Source organism: Oreochromis niloticus, linkage group LG23 (genome assembly GCF_001858045.2).
Source record: "Oreochromis niloticus isolate F11D_XX linkage group LG23, O_niloticus_UMD_NMBU, whole genome shotgun sequence".
Lineage (NCBI taxonomy): Eukaryota > Metazoa > Chordata > Actinopteri > Cichliformes > Cichlidae > Oreochromis > Oreochromis niloticus.
Window position 1 is genome coordinate 14,793,210 of NC_031986.2, and position 6,000 is coordinate 14,799,209.

General features: G+C 38.2%; 1 long non-coding RNA gene across 2 annotated transcripts; it reads left to right on the forward strand.

The window, feature by feature from the left end:
• Window positions 1-2,784: 2,784 nt before the first annotated feature.
• On the forward strand, window positions 2,785-5,966 carry LOC106096584 (OX-2 membrane glycoprotein). 2 transcript variants are annotated; one of them, XR_003216267.1, is made up of 7 exons: window positions 2,785-2,833; window positions 2,956-3,012; window positions 3,083-3,421; window positions 3,547-3,873; window positions 4,031-4,139; window positions 4,298-4,351; window positions 4,596-5,966. It is a non-coding gene; the product is annotated as an OX-2 membrane glycoprotein (long non-coding RNA). The 2 variants fall into 2 exon arrangements; XR_002058324.2 differs by having other exon boundaries at window positions 2,790-3,012.
• Window positions 5,967-6,000: the final 34 nt, after the last annotated feature.

Below are 6,000 nucleotides of genomic sequence, written 5' to 3' on the forward strand. Positions count from 1 at the left end.
GAAGATTACTTACCAACCACAACCTGGGACTACGTCAAGTAGACAAGTACACTACTTTCCAGGGCGCACTGTGGAACACTTTATTATATGTTATGTGTAGGTCCTGTCTTGTCACATCCTGTATGTACCTAAATGTTGTGCATCTGCACTTTATTGTTGTCTCTGTCTACGCATGGGACAGTGTGAAACGTAATTTCAATTCCTTTGTATGGCAAGTACATCTGAAGAAATTGACAAATAAAACTGACTTTGACTTTGAAGATCCCACTACAGCATGTATGTCAGGTTGAGCTCTTGACTTTGGCTCATTACAACACCCCGAGTCCTTTATTTTTCAGACTTTTTGTTGGAGATCTGTTAAGGCTCGTTGTGCCTAAACATGACCCAGCTGGGGCTGAGCTTTAGCCACTCTTCCAGATTTCAATTGTTAATTTTTGTTTTTATAATGCTGATATTTCTGACACTTTATACTTTAATACCAGATTTTTTTATATTTGTCTGTTTTGTTTTGAATGTCACACTCCAACACTGCATAACTGTAACTCTGTCCTCGCACACTCACAATAAAGCTGTTGAATCCTAAATTGCTTGTGGGGACATGTTTGTTTGTTTTTTGTTATTGTGTTTATTTTCATTGCAAAAGTTTAACCCATTCATGCAGGAATTATGACAACCTCAATCAGGAGTTTTTTCTTTAAGTATTTTTATTCATCTTTTTCATGCCTAAAGAAAAAAATCCTGATTGAGGTTGTCGTAATTCCTGCATGACAGGATTAAATAACAACAATTCAAATGACACACGTCATACATCTATAGTAACATTAAATGACCAGAGTTGTGATGGAGTGACACATCAGTAGTGGTTTATGTGCAAGTACACCATCAACACTGACACAAATACAAGCAAACAGCCTTTGAATAGCTGTTCACTGTAGTGACCTCTATGCATGAAAGGGTTAAAGTAATTAACTGTATTTTTAAAAAAAAAAATGATTTAGTTATATTAGCCTATATTACAGGATTAACTCGAACATGAAGCCGACTAGAGACTTGAACATCTAACATTGTTTTCATATTAACTAAATGATAGCAAATTAAACTGCAGTGGACATAAAATCTAAATTAGAATCTAAACTCATGCTGTTGTTGTTCAGTCCTGTAAATTAGTATCAGGAAAACTGAACTGATGTCGTCTCTGGTTAAGATGATTGCTTTGGAACAAAGTAAACAGAGACTTTAGAGGATAACTATGCTGCTTCATAGTTATGTGGAGATGGAGGACCTTTTCTCACCTGATACAGTGATATAGTGGTAGAGTTACTGAAGCTAATAGGCAACATGTTGACTCTTTATGTCGAGGCTGTGTGCGGGCAGGCAGTACGGAGGACACAAACGCAGGACTCATCGAGGCAAAACGTGAAGTCAAAACAGCTTTAATGCTGAACTCAAAAGTAACAAGACTGAAAATACAAAAATAACCTTACACAGGCAGGCAAAGAGAACACACAGCATAAGATGAGGTTACAACATGACGCTGAACACTGGAGGACACACACTATAAATACACAGGCAGGAACATGAGGGAACAAGGAACAGGTGGGAACACAGCCGGGAGAAATTAGACCTAACAAGACAGAGGAAGCGAAACTAGAAATACTGAAATAAGACATGGACCTTCAATGTAAAACAGGAAATACACAGACTGGACTTAGAGACACGATACAGACAGAACAGAGGGAACACACAGGCAGACACTAAACAGAGGGAGCACAGAATCAAAACCCTAGGAACAAAAAAGTCTAAACCCCAAGTAATCAGAATAAGCTAGAACACAAGATCATAATAATAGTAAGAAACACAAACCGCTGGGCCAAAAGACCCAGGACCATGACACTTTAAATAAAAATACGCTACAACCAGAGGCCTCCTCTGCATTAGACTAACGGGAACTTGATGCAGAAGTAACACCCACACTTGCCTGTGGGTGTTAAAGCTTAGTGTTTCTTGTGTAGTCTGTGTCTATATTTACTTTGTTTATCTCTGAGTGTTATGCCCAGAGCACTTTAACTAAAACTTGACCATTTGCAACAGTGATGGCACATGGTCACATTTCTACCGCTGTTTAATAAAGCTGATTAAAAAGCTGTGACTAAAAACACATACACCTGAGAGAGGGTCAAAGGGTTTAACATCCAGCTGTTTATGTTTAAAATGATACAGAGTGCTATAACAGAGCGTATTCATATTCTATAATAGTAAAACATCTTTATTCTTAATCAAAGATATATTGAGTCTGCATAAACTGAATGAAACATGAAGTTTTTCAGTCTGTGCAAATATTCACATGTTAGAAACAAAAATGATAGAAACAGACCCATAATGAACACAAGTGCAGTCATACAGCTCTGCGACACCACAAACACATAGTTGGTTTTCTTCTTTCTCAGATATCTGATATACAACATTGAAATATCTGTTTTAATGCAACAATTAATGAGACTCGAAAAGATCCAAAGAGTCTCAGATTAATGTCTGCATATTACAGTACGTAATGCTGACAAACAGCAAAAACACGGTCATGTGCGTGTGACATCAGGTCACGACCAGGTCATAACTGATGGGATAATTTGTTTGAGGTAATATTTTTGCTTTTTGGCATTCCTGTTAAAAAGGATGTTTTTTGTAAACTTGTTGAGGATCTGATACAGACTACTGAGAAAGCACAAGGAAGTGATCTGAAGCAGGTCACTTCCTTGTGTAAAAAAAGAAAAGAATTGAAGGAGAAGGCAATTGTTTTCGTTCAGTTACTTTTTAACTCAACTGTGAGAGTGTGGTATGTCTGCCCTGATTTCTGTGTAGTTTCAGTGTGCATATATTCACTTACTACCAACCTTTTACATCTTTTGATATCCAAAAAGGTCTCCTATTCATCTCAAACTTGTTACTTTGCAACAGCGATGGCAGATTGTGTGCTTGTGTATCTACTTTTTGTGTGTGGAGTCTTTCAAACAGGTAAGGAACAGATGCTTCAGTAGCCAGTGTTTCTGTTTGCTGATGACTGATTCTTTTTTCTTTGTTAAAGGTGCAGCAGCAATGATCCAAACACAGCAGACTGTGCTGGCAGCAGTGGGAGAAGATGCTGAATTCAGCTGTCAGCTCTTGGAGACTAAAGACGTCCTTCAGGTCACATGGCAGAAAATTTCAGCTGCTGGAGAGACAAATGTTGCCACTTACAACAAGTACTTTGGTCAGAGAGTGAATGACAGCTTTACAGATAAAGTTAAGTTTAAACATACTGGACTACAGAACTGCTCCCTAGTCATCAGGAATGTGACAGAGCAGGATGAAAGATGCTATCGCTGTTTGTTTAACACTTATCCTGAAGGAGCCTTCACAGGTAGAACCTGCCTCCAAGTCTATGGTTAGAACTTTTACCTTCTTCAAATTACAATAGGATCCAGCAAAAAAGATAACAGATGAAAATTTGTCAGATGTTGATCTCATTTTTAAATCATTTTTCTTAAAGTGTTTGTTGATCCTTCACAGAGCTGCATGAACCTGTTGTTGATGTCAGAGAGTCAAACTCTACTGAAGAGTGGGTTGTTTCCTGTTCAGCCACTGGTCGACCTGCTCCCACTGTAACACTCAGCGTCTCACAACAACACCTCAACTTCTCACAGTACAACACTGTCAGTGTGTCCAACACCAACGCTACATTCACTGTCACCACTACAGCTGTGCTCTCAGGTTCATGTAAACACAGCACACAGGTGGGATGTGCAGCACGAGTGCTCTCTGCTCCTCACAGAGAGGTGATGGTGATGATTCCTGAGGTCCAGCAGGTGTATGCTGCTGCTACTGCTGATTATAATGGTGAGAGACTCTTTCAAAGTCACAGATTTATAGAGTGATGATATCTGAGTCAATTTGGAGCTAATAACAATGACTTCAGTAGGTCTACATTTCACTGTGATCCACGATTGATGTGTCAGTGTTAAATAGTGTCACGTTTTTCCTGCTTTTCTCACAGTTTCCTTCTGGATCATTGCATCAGGTGTAGCAGTGGGACTGATAGTCTTTGCCTGTGTAGCCACTTTCATAGCTGTCCTGCTTAAAAAAAACCCAAAAAACAACAAGAGGTAACTTTCACTCTTGACTTGTTTTATGTCCTATTTTAATGTGTCTCTTCCTATTAAAACAGAATGCTTTATGACTCTATATGTGACCTACACTGACATCTGTCTAATATCTGCAAATATTTTATTATTTAAAAGTTTGAAATCCTTCTGTCACTCAGGGACCCTGAGAACAACAAATAAAATACCACAAAAATCAGCCAATGACATTAACGGTAAGACAGTTTGATAAATATCCATTTTCTACATGTTTATTTAATAATTCTTTGGAAGATAAATCGATGTGTCTTTGTGTAAGTATTAATTTTACTCCCTCAGTTTATTAAATCTGCACCCCATAGACACCAATATTAGGAGATGTTTGCTGGGTTTAAATTTGCATGTATGGATTCTGTGTGTAGAATCTCTAGATTCGCTGAATCTTTAGTTGACTGAACCCCCAAAATGTTTCTTTCACAGACTGATGACCCCTCCACATCTTTACTTCTCTAAAACTCAGCTTCCATCTAAGGGTCTTTATATACGTTTTATACAGCTCAATGTAAAATGTTTATCTTGTTTTAAGCACTTTAAGAAACAATACAAATCGTTTGTTGCCGCTGTCCAAAATGTTCTGCAATGTGTTGCTGAAATGAAATGCATTTTTTATAGCAATAAAATATCTAAAATTTAATATTTTATATCTTGCCGTTATACCATGTGAGTTACATGCACACTTTAAATGCATGGCATTTTTTACTGTTAAACTGAATACAGTTGAACAGCAGTTAAATACAGTGTAACAAGGATCACCTAAAACCATCAGCTGTAACTCAGACGTAGACATAAATACATGCCTCAGAGTAACACAAAGTTGCTATGTATACACTTCTGTAACTTCTGGTAAACTTATTTTAAAAAATGTACCTGACATATATCCTATATCCCATCCTCTGCTCTGTCTAAAGCTGTAGAAACATTAAAATAATTTGGCAGAAGACTGATGATGGTGAAAATTATGGTAAAATGATTTTTACTTCACTAATATTCTACTTTGTATTCATGGTGCTTAAATAATTCAGTAAAAAAAAGGAGTTTGTGGTTGACTCAGTGACTATGAGCTGCCAAGGGCCCTGTACTGTGAAGCTAGTTAAGAAGAGAAGTGATCATCAGTAAGGAATATGACTTTATTCTGAGAAAGAGGAATACAGATGTGACGTTTGCTTTGAGAGTGTTGATAGAGAAGAATATAGAAGGTCAGAATGAGTTTCACTGAGTATTTTTGGATCTAGAGGATCTAGAGAAGTATGTGAGGATGGGCCAGGTCATGAGACATAAGGATGTGAGACAGTGCTGAGGCGTAGGTTTTACTGACAGGTAGGTTCAGGAGATGAGATTACATCAGTGATCAGCTCTGAGCCCCTTCTTGTTTCCAATGGTGATGTGGGTGACTGATGAGATGAGGCAGGAGTCTATGTGAACTATGATGTTTGCAGATGACACTGTGATCTGTGGTGACAGTAGGGAGCAGATGCAGAGCCTGGAGCGGTGGAGGCATGCATTGTAGAGAAGAGGAATAAAAGACAGTAGAAGCAAGATAAATACATGTGTGTGAATGAGAGAGAGAGACAGGTGGAAAGGTGAACATGCGAGGAGTACAGACCTGGGGTCAGCCATCAGGAGGACTTGCAGTGTTGGTGTGACAGAGGAGCATGCTGGGAATAGACGGAGCTGGAGGGAGATGATCTGCTATGTTGACCTTGAACAGGAGGAACTGTTTTATGCATGACTGTAATGAAAATATTTTTCATGTTGTTATCTTTTATATTTTAAATAAAGGATTTGTACTTACCTGTCTTGTTTTGAATGTCACACTCCAACACAA